This window comes from Heteronotia binoei, chromosome 4 (assembly GCF_032191835.1).
Source record: "Heteronotia binoei isolate CCM8104 ecotype False Entrance Well chromosome 4, APGP_CSIRO_Hbin_v1, whole genome shotgun sequence".
NCBI lineage: Eukaryota > Metazoa > Chordata > Lepidosauria > Squamata > Gekkonidae > Heteronotia > Heteronotia binoei.
The window spans coordinates 86,040,154-86,057,110 of record NC_083226.1 but is presented as its reverse complement, the minus strand read 5'-3'; positions in this window follow the sequence as shown (position 1 = coordinate 86,057,110).

The following is a 16,957-nucleotide window of genomic DNA, read 5'->3' as shown; positions in this document are numbered from 1 at the left end:
ATGCTTTATCCCCAAGGCACCAATGAAGAGGTACTTTCAGTGGTGGTGCCCTGTCTGTGGAATGCTCTTCTTCAGAAGGTTCAGATGGCACTTGCTTTTTAGGAGCCGGGAGGGGGGGGGGATTTGGTTTTACAGGATTTCAATTAAGTTTTTCCCGACCATTCTACAAGCTGTCTTTACCTGCCTTGCTCCTGTTTTTTACCAATAGTTGTATTTAACCAACTCTGCTTCAGGGATTTTAGGTACTGCTGTCTATTTTCCTTGGCCATTTGTTTGTTGTGGTAGTTTTTACTCTATGTTCTCTCATTTTATATGAGTTAATTATTTCAAACTGTGGATTGATTAGTGGCAATTGTATATGATGCTTTAAATCTACTATAAGCCATCTTGAGGAATCCTCTGGAGAGACTGACAAGCAACAGTCAACATTTCTTATGCTCCATTATGCAGTGCTGACAGGTGACGTCCTATTCATAAAACTACATTACTTTTAAAACTAGAATATACTGCACTGCATCCTGCACCAACTTGATTGTGGGGACAGATCTGGCATTATGGCCATTTGGTGAGCCAAAGGCTGCCCCAGTAACAAGAAGGACAACATGGGGCTGCCTAGGCAGGCAAGGAGGATGGCATGGCATTTCCTTTCTCCCAGATGACTATTTCTCTCTCTCTCCTTTTGGGGGCCCTTTTCCAGGGCTATTTTTTCCTCCCAGTCTGCTCCTGCTAGAATCGAATTGAGCCAACAGTGTTTAGGTACCAGGAATCAATTTCATTTTCCTTATAGAATCATAGAGTTGGAAAGGACCTCCAGGGTCATGTTCACAATAAGGCCAAATGAAAGTCTTGTCTGTGTGTCACTTAACAAGTTCAATATGTAATCCCTTATTGGCTGAAGAGGTGTTCAAAATTCACTTTGCACATCAAAAAAACAGCCCCAATGAAAATTCAGCTCACTATATTCTGGTGAAAAACATGTTGCTTTTGCATGGGCCAGATGTTTTCATTTGACAAAGGGTTCACGCAGTAGAGAGCAACCAGTTTATATAAGAAGCAAATAGGGATGGCTATAAAATCCTATTGGGGTGGATTTCACACTCAAGATTTTATAAGCAGCCTGATAGGTTCATTTTTCAGGGGTAATTAATAGGAATGCCATCTGAAGGTTAAGAAATACTTGGAGATTTGGGGCATGGAGCCTGGGGAGGGGGAGGGTCCTCAGCTGGGCATAATGCCACTGAGTCCACCCTTCAAGGCAGCCATTTTCTCCAGGGGAACTGTTCATCTGGAAATCAATTGTAATAGCAGGAAATTTCCAGGTGTCACCTGGAGGTTGGCAAATCTAGTTACTTCATTGTTAGGAATAATGGGTATCTTGACGATAATGCATGCAAAGTTTGCAAGGGAGATACAAAAGTGAAAGCACTGGGTAATTTTGCCATACCAGTGTGTGTACTGGTAATGAAGATAAGGTTGAAAACTATGTTCACCTCATGTTTTCTTTAATTACTTTGGAAATGAATTTTCTGTTTAAGTGAAACACTGAAAATTGCGCTTTGATGCACTGATTAAAGTTATCCACTTTTCAGCTTACACATACATTTAAATGTTGAATAAAATGTATTGTGATGATCATCCAAAGTGATTTAATTCTCATTGAGTTTGGAGCACTTAGAAGATGTTAAATTGCACTTCAAATTACAATTAAGCAGTGATGTGCTGTGTCTGTGGCAGTAATCTGCTACTCCATAGAATGCAAGAGGTTACAGAATCACAATTATCTGAGAAAGTGTTAATAACAGGAAGTTATCCTACTGGTGAAGAAAATTGGATTAACTGTGCCAGGGGGGTATAGATTAAAAACATTTTATCTAACGCATCCTGTAGGGAGACAGGAGAGGTGATACTTTCAAGAATTATTACTGATTTACATGTTACTTTTAAAATAAAGTATAGAAACATCCAGGTTGCTTCACATTGCAACTTGTGAGAAATTTTTGTAATAACTGGTTACCGGTCTACTACACAGTGCTTTCTTGTTTTCAGGGGGGGGGGCAGATTGTGGGTTTTTTAAAGGGCTGGTACTCATGTAAGGTTGCACTGATTTCCACCAATTCTCCCCTCAGTACTTGGGAGAGGCTCCCTCAAAAAGTGTCAGCTCTGAGTACTGCCATAAAAAGCCCTGCTAGAATGTATTTCTACCCCCTTTCCAAGGAATTCAGGACCTAACTCTCCTTTACCCACTTGATCCTCCCAACAGTCCTGTGAGGTAGGTGAGGCTGAGAGTGTGCCTAGCAGTGCCTATCTTATTCAGGCACAAAATCCTCTGAAATGTCCTTTCCCTGCATGGTGTTCTGTGTGCTTGTTTGTGAGTACTGAGGATGGCAACTTCTGTCAATACTATTTATATTAAAGAGAGGCTTCAATGCATCCCACTTTTTCTCTCATTGTCACTGTTGATGAGGGGACCAAGACTCTGAAGGAGTATCAGAACACTTTCAGTGTTCAGATTTCCTTTCTACAGCCCAGTAGGATGCTGATCCTGTTGTCTGCTGGGCAATGCCTGGAAAAGTTCAGTGCTACAAGCCTGATAAGAAAAAAAATCACACTTTCCTGCTTGGACAAGCTTAGTGAAGATTTCCTCCAAGGCCAAGAAAAAATGTACTCTAGTACAGGGGTCCCCAACCCCCAGGCCATGGACCAGTACCAGTCCGTGGCCTGTTAGCAACTGGCCTTGAGTTGTATAATTATTTCATTATATATTGCAATGTAGTAATAATAATATGATCATGACATTGGATTTATATCCCGCCATCCACTCCGAATCTCAGAGTGGCTCATAATCTCCTTTACCTTCCTCCCCCACAACAGACACCCTGTGAGTTGGGGGGGGGGGGAGAAAGCTCTGTCAGAAGCTGCCCATTCAAAGACAACTGTGAGAGCTATGGCTGACCCAAAGCCATTCTAGCAGCTGCAAGTGGAGGCGTGGGGAACCTAACCCAGTTCTCCCAGGTAAGAGTATGCACACTTAACCATTACACCAAACTAATAGAAATAAAGTGCACAATTGTATCATCCTGAAATCATTGCCGCCGCCCCTCCCCACCACCCAGAGTCCGTGGAAGAATTGCCTTCCATAAAATTGATCCCTGGTGCCAAAAAGGTTGGGGACAGCTGCTCTAGTATATGAATCCTAAGGGAGAGAGAATGTGCCCTTTTCTCTACCTCTCAAGCTGGGCTGCACTTTTCTGAATGATGAACACAGCTTCTTGTCCTAGAAGGATGCTTAATACAAAATCTCTACACCTTTTAATGAGCTCTACAGGCAACTTTTTCCAGTGCAGTCTACAGAAATGACACCAACTTTCATTTATATGTATCAGCTATTAGATTTTATATTAAGTTATGGAAAGCTATAGATTCTCAATATACAAGAACAACCAGCCACCTCTACTGTGAAAACAATTATGGTTTGTTGTTAAGAAGCTATTGTATTTACAATGAATATAATTAGCTATTGCTCAAGAATACAAAACAATGAATTTTTATGGCCATCTGTTGGAGAACATAATTGTGGCCCAACTACAATAATAAACAGAACATTTTGTGTTACACAGTGGGGGATTTTTTCAGTAGCTATGCTGTGTATGCTCACCCTACAAATCAAAATAAAGATCTCAAAATAGTTTTTTGCAAAGGCTCAAATTGTAGCCAAGTAGCTGATTCACAGAACCCATTCAGAGAGCAAATAAAGATGTCTGACTCATAGTCACTCTTCAGTGTTCTTTTAAAAGTCACCATTCCTTTTAAGTCCCCAAAAGAAGCCAGAAACTCCAGAAAGAGCTTCTGAAACTGTACAACTGCTTTCCAAAATACATCAGATATTCAATAATTCCCATGTTACACTTCCTCACATGTGGAAAAAAAAGTGATTCCAGAAGTGCGGGGCCCTTGGATGACCAATGGGTAAAAGGATTACTGAAGGAGGATAGGGAATGGCTGAGAAGCTGAATCTTCACTGTGGAAGATGAGAAGTGTTTGCCCGCTTCAGAACCACTAATTTTGGAACGGGTTTTGAAAGACATGAGTCAGATTGAGGTGACAAGAGAGGAGATCCTACAACTGAATGATGAATTAAAAACTAATAAGTCATCAGGTCCGGATGGCATACATCCAAGAGTTCTGAAAGAACTCAAAGATGAACTTGTGGATCTCCTGAAAAAAATATGTAATCTTTAATTGAAATCTGCCTCCGTTCCTGAGTACTGGAAGGTAACAAATGTCACCCCCATCTTTAAAAAGGAGTTCCAGAGGAGTTCAGGGAAATTACAGGCCAGTCAGTCTGACTTCAATACCGGGAAACTTGGTAGAAACCATGATCAAGGACAGAATGAGTAGGCACATTGATGAACACAAGTTATTGAGGAAGATTCAGCATGGGTTCTGTTAGGGAAGATCTTGCCTCACTAATCTGTTACAGTTCTTTGAGGGGATGAACAAACATGTGGACAAAGGAGACCCAATAGATGTTGTTTACCTTAACTTCTAGAAAGCTTTTGATAAAGTTCCTCGTCAAAGGCTCCTTAGTAAGCTCAAGAGTCATGGGGTAAAAGGACAGGTCCTCTTGTGGATCAAAAACTGACTAATTAATAGGAAGCAGACAGTGAGTATAAATGGGCAGTCTTCGCAATGGAGGACGGTAAGCAGAGGGGTGCCACAGGGCTCCGTACTGGGTCCCATGCTCTTTAACTTGTTCATAAATGATTTGGAGTTGGGAGTAAGCAGTGAAATGGCTAAGTCTGCAGATGACACTTAATTGTTCAGGGTGGTAAGAACCAGAGAGGATTGTGAGGCACTCCAAAGAGATCTGTTGAGGCTGGGTGAGTGGGTGTCAATGTGGCAGATGAGCTTCAATGTTGCCAAGTGCAAAGTAATGCACATTGGGGCCAAGAATCCCAGCTACAAATACTGAAAATGTCAAGACAGTGTGCGATTGCAATAAAAAAGGCCAACACCATGCTGGGAATTATTAGGAAGGAAATTGAAAACAAATCAGCCAGTATCATAATGCCCCTGTATAAATCGATGGTGCGGTCTCATTTAGAGTACTGTGTGCAGTTCTGGTTGCCGCACCTCAAAAAGGATATTATAGCATTGGAGAAAGTCCAGAAAAGGGCAACTAGAATGATTAAAGGTTTGAAACACTTTCCCTATGAAGAAAGGTTAAAACGCTTGGGGCTCTTTAGCTTGGAGAAATGTCGACTGAGGGGTGACATGATAGAGGTTTCCAAGATTATGCATGGGAAAGAGAAGGTAGAGAAATAAGTACTTTTCTCCCTTTCTCACAAGAACTCGTGGACATTCAATGAAATTGCTGAGCAGTCAGGTTAAAATGGATAAAAGGAAGTACTTCTTCACCCAAAGGGTGATTAACATGTGGAATTCACTGCCACAGGAGGTGGTGGTGGCTATATTGGCCACTGTGTGACACAGATTGTTGGACTAGATGGGCCATTGGCCTGATCCAACATGGCTTCTCTTATGTTCTTAAGTGTAAGTGTGATTCTGAAGGTAAGAAGTGACCTGCTGTGCTAGGGGGTGCTGGCACACAAAATTTTAGCCAGCAGCATAGGATGAATTGTTACAACCCACACCTGAGAAGGCATTTTCCCCTCCATTGGCAACAATAGAAGATGGGGGCACCTTTTTCTGGGGCCCATAGAATTGCCCCCCCTGGTCCAATCTTTTTGAACTTTGTGGGGCTTTTGAGGCACCAACAGCTATGCTGCAAATTTGGTGCCTCTGCCTCAAAAAACAGCCCTCCTAAGGCCCAGATACCCCCAGATTGATTCTGCACTACAGTCTATGGAGCCCATTGACTATAATGTTTCCCATGGGCTGCAATGGAGCTAGGAAAAAGTTGGGGGGGGGGGTTTGCACACCCCCATTATGCTTTTCACTGTGATTTGTAAGCTGCCTTGAGTCACAGGGAAAAGTGGAATATAAATATTTGAATAAGTAGTTTAGGCTTGATAACATTTAAGCAACTCTGTTAGGATAGGCAGGGTTCTGACAGTTTTACTAGACCTGTAATGCTGGTTGTCATATTTCACTTAAAAAAAAAGACTGAAAGGGTGCCCCCCCCCCCAAAAAAAAAGAGCTGGCATGTTTTCTAAAATAAAGCTGGCCTGCACAGTGCAGGGTGACAGTCTGATGTCAGGTCTACCAGTATAGTGGACTGGGGTGGGTAAGTTGTTCTCTGGAAGCCCTGTCTACCAATATAGTGGAAAGGGGAGGGTAGACCTGTTCTCCAGCGGCATGGTCTACCTGTGAAGAAGACATTTTCTGTAATGAAATTTGTCTTGATTCTATTTTCTCTTATAATGTTTAAATTATTCTAAAATATATAGCTTAAAAGAATTATGGTTATAGAAATAATAATCTTAAAAAACTAATTTATGCAATAGTAAAATGTAGACTCCAGCTTGCTGGGGGGAAGTGTAGATGACTGGGGAAGGCAATGGCAAACCACCCTGTAAAAAAGTCTGCCGTGAAAACGCCATGATGCGATGTTAACTCAGAGTTGGAAACGACTGGTGCTTGCACAGGGGACTACCTTTACCTTTTTAAAATGTAGAATTGCTCACAACTTTAATACTACTAGCTTTTTTTGCTCACAATACTGTGGAGTTAGAGGGAACATTGCTCTGTGTATATTGTTTGAGTCAAACTAATATAAATTAAAGCAGCCAGTTTAGGTATTTATCAATAGTTCTAGAATATTGTCTCACTGAACAGTTAACAGAATCTTCATTTGCATTCCCATGACAAAGCTTGAAAGGCATTTCCATAAGTGTCACTATGGCAGTTCTACTCACTGCTAAAATACAATGTAAGAAGCGTGGTTAAATGTGTACATCTCTTTTGTTGCAAGGGAATGGGTTCATTCCATGACATCTGAGCACATTACTTTTGTCTCTTTCTCAGGTAGGCTGTGATGCTAGTTCTCAAAAACGCTCATGTTGCTAAATACCTCAGAGGCAGCAGGACAGGTGAAGTTCTTTGAAAACTTGGATATGAAAGCACAGGGTCTGTATGGCTCGGATCAAAAGATAACCACCACCACCCTTTTTTACTACATTCCTATGCCATGAAGTCCCATGAGGTTCAAAAGCATCTTTCTATGTAGCATGTGTGCAGCATTTCCAAGTGGCCTCTTCAGTACACTGAATTGTGCAGTCCTTTATACATAATTGTCATTCATCCTGGGGATCTTTAAGAATTGAAATGCCTTTACTCTGCTTTGTTCACACAGTTTTACAGCTGCAGATTTCCTGTTTTCCCCCTCGCAGGATACAGGAAGTCCAATGAAATTCTATCCTTGACCATCCCTCAATCATCCTCTTGTATCCATTATGAAAGATACATGCATGTTACACATGGGCTTTCCAACTTATTCCTTCTATGAATTTTAAAGGGAAAAGACCCATGTACATAGCCTTCACATCATCAATGCACACTTTGTCATCCTTTGCACTGCATGCTTTTTGAATTAATTGTTATAAAGACTTCCTTCTTGATAACAGTAATTGGGGTATTATTTTGAATAAATAATAAGACTTCTGTTAAACAGAAACAGCACTGGAACAAGTGGAGGAGGAGTTGTCCTACTGTGGTAGTCTCTTTACAAAGAGGCAATTAAAGGCTAGGTTGGTGCTCCACAGTAAAAACAGCAGTTGCTGAATCCCCTGCTTTGTATCAGTGACAACAAAAGAAATTGATGTTAAGAGAGTACCTTTTCCAGCATAAGCCTATATCAGCCAAAGAAGCTCAACTCTGTGTTCTGCCATTATCTGAAGAGTTTAATTGGCATGAAATCGCTTCCCCAGGATGAATGTTTGCTTTTATCCCTTTCAAGCTTTTAGAAGGCTTGCACACTCCAGAGTGTGTTTGTGTCAGAGCTGGATTAATTGCAAAGGTAGTTGAAATATTCTTCTGATTTTTGGGGTTCATAGATGCCAGATTTTGGTTCATTATGTCAACTTGATTTTGCTTTTATCTGCTAATAGTTGCATTTACAGGGGGTGGGGGAGGTAGCCATTGTATTATGATCTGTGCCTTCTGATGCCTGCACAATGATGTTTTTAATTTCCTGTTATGAACTGCATTTACAGCATTACTTGAAATACACTTTTGAAATACGAACATGCATGCATACATTAATGAAATAACTGATTATTCCACAAGATGGCATACTCAATCAGTCCTTGCTGGCACAATGTTGTTTTCTGCACACTGATCTGATGAACAGATATGCCCTCATAGCAAGCTAGGAAATAACAAAGCAATTACAAAATGATGTTCCCAGCAGAGGATACAACATTTGTTGTACATTAATAACAGCTAAAACATTTGGCAGGGATGACCTCCCCCCATCTATTTATCGGAGGCCATATAACTGTTTGTTTTACAGAATGATTTTCAAGTAACATACATGAATATTCATGGAACTCACATGAATTACATTATAACAACATCTGTTGCACCATGAGGAACTTACTGCTAGACTGGTCACTTACTGCTCTGTTGGAAAACAAACATGTGGGAACTCTTCATCCAGATAAAATGCTAAGCTTGATGTTCAGTTTCTGCTAGAGTCCATTGAGGTATAAATGATCTTTTCTTATTCAAACACAGATGGGTACGTTAAAAATATCATGAGTATACAGAGGCCTCTGAAATAGTGCCTAATAATAGGAAGCCATGTCTAAAATTGATGTTCATTATAGGATCTGATTGCTGCCATCGGAAAGATCTGCAGGAACATGAGTGTTATTGGCCACAATGGTATCGACGATAGTAACCATGTCTTAAATAGAAGGGAAAGAACATAAAATAAACCTTTGGAAAAGACATTCTGAAAAATCAGAGCAAAGAACAAAAGTTTCCTAACTCCGTTCCAGACATTTTCTAGGTTCTTGAACAACTGGAGTGGAAAATCTTAGTTTTTCAAATGCCATTTTGAGATATAAAAATGGGAGCAGATGGGAAGCAGAGGTAGGTGGGAAAAGACAAGGTGGTAGGAATAGCACAATATGGCTAAATATAATTAAGAAGGCAACAGAACTGTTGGAGGTACAATTCCACATCTACTCAGAACCAGGGGGCTAGTTCCTAACAAAACAAGAGTAGTTAACAGTGAAGGTGAGAGAAAGACCAACAACATTAGAATAAAGGAGGGCTAAGGCAGACCTATAGAATGGACTCTGATGGCAAATTACTCTGTAGTTTCCATTTTTAGCCTGAGGTTGATGGTGGCTACATAGGCTGAATTCTTATCTAACATCCATTAGGTTCCAGGTTCAGAATCCTGACATCTACTCAGGTTTTGAGACAGGAAAATATACACTGCTACTCACAGGGTTTCATAACTGCAGAGACTTCCATCTTTCTGCAAATAAGCCAAACTTCACATTATGAAGGAGATTTGTCAGTGGATCACTCAGCCCAGTTCTAAACATTAAGAAGTAGCCATGGAGAACTCATTCACATCTAGATAATGTCAAGCATGCTATTTCTAAGTGTTGGTTTACCCATTCTTTTCTTCTCTTTCTGCCCCCCCCTTTCGCTTATCCCTTTTCTCCTTGTCAATGCATAATAAATCTCTCTCCTTTCAGGGTGTGTAGGGTAATCTTGTGTTAGTAATGTAAAATGCCTCTCCCCCAGATTCTCACAGCCATGTCTTATCAGCTAGCAGAGAATGTGTGAGAAATGGAGATGTTAACATTCCTTAGTCATAAAGAGATACTAGCAAGTAGCCTTTGAACCTTCAACACAATTTACATCTGTATGCTATTATTTTGCAGTCATCTGTAACCCTACCCTTTGAAGTAGTCTATAAGATGCTACGCAACTTTGTATTCAGTATTACTTCCAAGGTTTCAGTCCTTGGAGCAAGTCATGGAATTTCAATAAAACAAGTCTTTGATTTAAAACAAAAGCTTGATTATTTTGAAATATTGATGCTTGACAGATAAACATAGAACTCTGGGGTGAGTGGTGACAACTTCTGCTTACTGTGTTCTAATGATCTTAGCACTTTTCTTCCCTGCTTTGTTCACTTTTGGTATTGGGTCTGGAGGAAGAGGAGGAGGAGCTTGGTTTTACACCCCTTTTCTCTACCCTCTCAAAACAGCTTACAATTCCCTCTTTTTCCTTTCTGCACAAAAGGCATCTTGTGAAGTTGGTGGGGATGAGAAAGTTCTGAGAGAACTTTGACTGGCCCAAAGTTCCCCAGCAGGCTTCATGTGGAGGAGTGGGGAATCAAACCCAGTTTTCCAGATTAGAGTCCACTCTTAATCACTATACGTAAGTGTTGAATGATGCAGAGCACCACACAGCAAAGGCATGCAGACAAGGAGAGTAAAGCTCTTTGGCTTACTGTTGCCTGCATGCTCTTTTAAAAACAGCCTTTCTCTAGGCTCAGCTTTATACAAAAACAGATTAATGAATGTACAAAAATACACATGATCTACTGACTCATATTTACTCTGCCAAGTTGCTTGAAGAAAGGTGGAAGCTTCTGCAGTTACAGATGAAAGCAGAGCCATCACTGTGATAGCCTGTAGATTGTTCCACTACATCTGCCACTTGGGATGTATGGCAAAGTGTTGTAGTGGTTAAGACTGGGAAGACTCAGGATCAAGCCTACTCTTTCATGACACACACTGGGTCATCTTATACCACTCCTTCTGTCACAGCCTAACATACCTCAGCATTGCTGTGAGTATAAAATGAGGAGGGTAGAGGAAAGATGGGATTAAAATAGATTTATTTACTTCGTTTGCACCCTCTTTCTCCCCAACAGGTTACGGTGAGAGTGTGTGACTGGCTCAAGGACACCCAGAAAGCTTCTAAAGCAGAGTGGGGATTCAGACATGGGACTCCAAGAGCCTAGTCTGCCACTCTAATCACTACACCATGCTGACTCTATAGTAATCCAATATAATACCACACCAAACCACTGTATTATGCAGTCATTCTTGAGTCAGAATTTGGATACCTGAAAACCTCAGCTGAGAGTCACTTATCAGCTAGCTCAGTATCACCTGCCCAATAAGGAAAGGTATATGTGAGATTTGAGGTATAGACATATTATCTTCTGTGGTTAAAAGAATATGACACCCCTTGAATTAAACAAAGTAATGGAAGCTGTAAAAGGTAAGAAGGACTCCTTTAAGCGGTGGAAAACCAGTCCAAGTGAGATTAGTAAAAGGGAACACAGGCTGTGGCAAATCAAATGCAAGACTGTGATCAGGCAGGCAAAAAGGGACTATGAGGCGCGTATTGCAAAAAACATAAAGACCAACAATAAAAATTTCTTCAAATATATTAGAAGTAGGAAACCAGCCAGGGAGGCAGTGGGGCCCTTGGATGACCATGGGGTAAAAGGATTACTGAAGGAGGATAGGGAAATGGCTGAGAAGCTAAATGAATTTTTTGCCTCCGTCTTCACTGTGGAAGACGAGAACTTTTTGCCCGCCCCAGAACCACTAATTTTGGAAGGGTTGTTGAAAGACCTGAGTCAGATTGAGGTGACAAAAGAGGAGATCCTACAACTGATAGAAAAATTAAAAACTAATAAGTCACTGGGTCCGGATGGCATACATCCGAGAGTTCTGAAAGAACTCAAAGTTGAACTTGTGGATCTTCTAACAAAAATCTGTAATATTTCATTGAAATCTGCCTCCGTTCCTGAGGACTGGAAGGTAGCAAATGTCACTCCCATCTTTAAAAAGGGTTCCAGAGGAGATCCGGGAAATTACAGGCCAGTCAGTCTGACTTCAATACCGGGAAAGTTGGTAGAAACCATTATAAAGGACAGAATGAGTAGGCACATTGATGAACACGGGTTATTGAGGAAGACTCAGCATGGGTTCTGCAAGGGAAGATCTTGCCTCACTAACCTGTTACATTTCATTGAGGGGGTGAACAAAAATGTGGACAAAGGAGACCCAATAGATGTTGTTTACCTTGACTTCCAGAAAGCTTTTGATAAAGTTCCTCATCAAAGGCTCCTTAGAAAGCTTGAGAGTCATGGAGTAAAAGGACAGGTCCTCTTGTGGATCAAAAACTGGCTGAGTAATAGGAAGCAGAGAGTGAGTATAAATGGGCAGTCTTCGCAGTGGAGGACGGTAAGCAGTGGGGTGCCGCAGGGCTCGGTACTGGGTCCCATGCTCTTTAACTTGTTCATAAATGATTTAGAGTTGGGAGTGAGCAGTGAAGTGGCCAAGTTTGCGGATGACACTAAATTGTTCAGGGTGGTGAGAACCAGAGAGGATTGTGAGGAACTCCAAAAGGATCTGTTGAGGCTGGGTGAGTGGGCGTCAACGTGGCAGATGCGGTTCAATGTGGCCAAGTGCAAAGTAATGCACATTGGGGCCAAGAATCCCAGCTACAAATACAAGTTGATGGGGTGTGAACTGGCAGAGACTGACCAAGAGAGAGATCTTGGGGTCGTGGTAGATAACTCACTGAAAATGTCAAGACAGTGTGCGTTTGCAATAAAAAAGGCCAACGCCATGCTGGGAATTATTAGGAAGGGAATTGAAAACAAATCAGCCAGTATCATAATGCCCCTGTATAAATCGATGGAGCGGTCTCATTTGGAGTACTGTGTGCAGTTCTGGTCGCCGCACCTCAAAAAAGGATATTATAGCATTGGAGAAAGTCCAGAAAAGGGCAACTAGAATGATTAAAGGGCTGGAGCACTTTCCCTATGAAGAAAGGTTGAAACGCTTGGGACTCTTTAGCTTGGAGAAACGTCGACTGCGGGGTGACATGATAGAGGTTTACAAGATAATGCATGGGATGGAGAAAGTAGAGAAAGAAGTATTTTTCTCCCTTTCTCACAATACAAGAACTCGTGGGCATTCGATGAAATTGCTGAGCAGACAGGTTAAAACGGATAAAAGGAAGTACTTCTTCACCCAAAGGGTGATTAACATGTGGAATTCACTGCCACAGGAAGTGGTGGCGGCCACAAGTATAGCCACCTTCAAGAGGGGTTTAGATAAAAATATGGAGCACAGGTCCATCAGTGGCTATTAGCCACAGTGTGTGTGTATATATAATTTTTTTTGCCACTGTGTGACATAGGCCGTTTTCGCACTTAGCGTTTGCTCCCCTTTTTCCGCGGCGCAATTATGTCCGGATCATTTTTCTCGTTTTCCCACTAGTGACTCTTTGCGGAGTCGCCTTCCCTGAAGCCCCGGCTCAAATCGTTTTCCCACTGGCATCGGCTTGAGTCCGATGCCCTGTCAATCATTTTTTTTTTAAGCGCAAGTCTGGTTGCGTAATGACGTACTAACGTACTAACGTAACATCGAGCTGTTCCCTCCCCTTCTTTTCTTGGACAAACCGCATCACGTGTGCTGCTGCTGCTTATGGATTGGCTGCAGCTGTAGAATCCTCCACAGTCCTTTATGTATTAACGGAAGCATTCACAGTGGAGAATCCTAGCACTAGATTCCCCCCCCCCAAATTCTGAAGCACTAGATCCCCCCCCCAAATTTCCTCCGCTCTCTTTCCCCTCCCCGGCTGGCGCTTGCAACGGGGACCTGACTGATTCCTGCTGCCAGAGCTCCCCCCCCCCCGCTCCATTCTCTCCTTCCCCTTCTGTGGCGCGTGTGAGGAGCTCGCTCGCGTCTACTTTCTAACCGAGCGGAATGTAGCCAGGGAGAAGAATGCAGGACTCCAACTTCCCATTTTATACATGGCGATTTTGTGCAGGTCCAGAAATCCTGGTGGCACAGCTGAGGGAGGCATTCCCTTTTTAAAACACACACACATGGACGCTTTGGCCCGCACCGGCACTACATTCCCCCCCCCCAACAATGGTCGTTTTCGCATTATCGAGATAACGCAACAGCGGAATAACGCAACTAAAGTCAATAATAAAAAAAAATTCTAACGAAACCAATTGAAGTGCCAATTGAGGCTATTCCAGGAGGGTTTTTTTTTTCTATTTGTTAATTTCGAAATATCGCTATTATGCAAAACTGTGAAGTTTAAAAAAAAAATGGCCGTGCCGGCACTTTGGGGAAGCGCCGCGAAAGGCTGATGATTGGCCAAGCGGGTGGATGGGGTGGGAGGACGGAAAGGGAGAGGGTGACGCCCCCAAAGCAGTCGATCCGGCGTGGATGGATTTCGCACAGGAAACTCCGCTGAGTGGATCCGGAGTGGATCCGGAGGTTTTCGGAAACTCCGGCAACTTGCTGAAAAACATACTCCGGCGTAAAATCCCTGAAGCGCCGGAGCAAAGCGCAGCGCCGGAGCAACATGTGCGAAATCCAAGAGAAGATCCGGAGGTAAATGGGGCGCTACGCCGGAGCAAACGCTAGTGCGAAAACGGCCATAGAGTGTTGGACTGGATGGGCTATTGGCTGATCCAACATGGCTTCTCTTATGTTCTCTTATGAATTCATAATTCTCCAGTATCATCCAATCTTTGGCTATGTCTTCTCCCTGTCCACATCATTTCAAAGATACTTTATCTTTCCATTGCAGGCAGCCATTCATTTTCAAAGTATGACTACCCTTTGAAAATGGACATGTTACCTGTTTACATTTCAGTGTATATACAGAGTGTCTCTTAAATCATCTTTAACTAGTTAAGGTGAGGTTTAGAAGCATTAAGCACCACAGAATTAAACAGGTTTAATAGTAATATTTTATCTCTCAGTAATGCTCAGAATTGCAAGCATGTAACATATTTCTATTCATTCATTTTCCATCAAAACTCTACTTTGATTCCCTCTATAAAAGAATACTTAGGGGAAACTGAGAAGAAAAACCACGTTTATGGACATGGGAATGAATACATAATAGGAAGATTAAACAATTGAAATATATTTTGGGGTGTTGGGAAAATGTTGTAACAACTATCGGAAGAAGATGCTGGGGGAAACTTAGGAGCTTTTTTCATGTATTCCATAACCATGGCATTAAAAGTTTATTTGATTCAGAAGTTACTGCATGAACATATTTATGTTAGATGCAAATATTGTCTCTCTTCACAGTCCTGGCTCATTAAAACAGTTGTGTCACTTTGGCATGTTGTCTGCTCAAGGAGGTTGCAACTTAAAACAGCTGTTCTCCAGCTTCTCTCTCTCATCATCCTGTTTCTTTTTATTAATGCTGTTTCAGGAGAGAAATCCTTGAAATCAAACTGTATTTTTGCACACAGTGCCCAGCTAGATACTAGAGTCTATAAATGCATAAAATGTGATTTTTAAAAAATCAGCATTTTAAATAATTTTACAAATGCCACTTTGTGAATGTCCAAATTATTCTGAATAACATGAATGCTATAAACACAGATTGTCTCTTTTCAAAAATACAAAAAGATTTATCATTCCTCTATCAGTGCTGGCCCTACCCTCTTTGCATTTACAAGGTTGTACCTTGCCAGAGGCTGAGTACAGTTGAGTTCTGGGAGAGAGTGGGAATGGTGTGCTGATGAAAGTATGAGTATTTGTCTTTCTTAACTGCCTTTTCTAAACAGCTAAGGGGAGTTGCTGAGAGTCTGAGTTTGTGTGGTTGCTGGGGAACTGCTGTTTATTTTGAGTGGGCTGTAGGTGATTCTTGCTAATTGGGAGTGTCTGTGTTACCTGGGGCTGACTGATGGCCCCACCTTCTTTGCATTTACAAGGCTGCACCATGCCAGAAGCATGAGCCTTTGGTGTGAGCTGAAGGGCGAGAGCTAAAGGGCTCTTGACCTGGGGGGCTTGTAAGAAGCCAGAAGAACCAGGATGTGGGAGGTCTAGTCTCCTTGTGTTCCCAATAAGGTAAATAGATTTTCCACAAGGAGAGCCACATAAACACAAAAGGATGTAAAGGGAGGATTGTATATTTAAAAAGCTATTATGAAGGTAGAATGCCAGCAAGGGGGTGGGGGCTTTCCAGTGTTTTGCACTGAGTGTCACATATATGACTATCTGCCCACTGGGCAGAAGTCTTGGAAGTGTGCTCGGTGCAAGGAGCTCTTGATCCTCAGGGAACAAGTTCGCACTCTTGAGGCTGAGGTGGCTGACCTGGTGAAGCAGAGACGGTCAGTTAGGCACTCAGAGAAGACTCTCAGGGACTTGTCAGGGAGCATGAGAGTTGAGCAGGGCATCATGCTGAGGATAAGGGGAATGCACCCTCAGAAGGAACCTCTTCTTCAGTTGCTGATCAGGTATGCTTTCATGCCAAGGAACCATCCCTGGGCAGGGGGTCTTGGTAGTTGGTGATTCAACCCTTAGACAAGTAGATAGCTGGGTGGCAAAACTGCGTACTGACCGTATGGTGACTTGCCTGCCTGGTGCAAAGGTAGTGGACATTGCTTGTGTTGTAGATAGGCTGATAGACAGTGCTGAGGAGGAGCCAGTGGTCGTGGTGCATGTTGGCACAAATGATGTGGAGAAATGCAGTCATGAGGTCCTGGATGAAAAATTTAGGTTGCTAGGCAGGAGATTCAAGGCCAGACCTCCAAGGTAGCCTTTTCAGAAGTGATACCTGTTCCACGCGCAGGGCTATGGAGACAGGCACAAATTAGGAGTCTCAATGCATGGATGAGATGATGGTGTAGGGAAGAACGGTTTAAGTTTGTTAGGCACTGGGGTGCTTTTTGGAACAAGCAGGAGCTGTACAACAGAGATGGTTTCCACTTGTCCCCAGAAGGAGCCAGGCTGCTGGTGCTTAAAATCAAAAAGGTGGCAGAAAAGTTTTTACACTGAATCTTGGGGGAAAGTCGACAGAAGATGAAATGTCTCTGGTTTGGGATGACTCATCTCAAAGAGATGAGGAGTTAGCTGTTACTTTTTTACCAAGCAATGGGTTAGAGTTGTCCACTGAGATGGTGACAAACAGTATGGGCTGCTTGGCAAGGTCTCGAGGCAGCAGGAGGAAGGTTGTG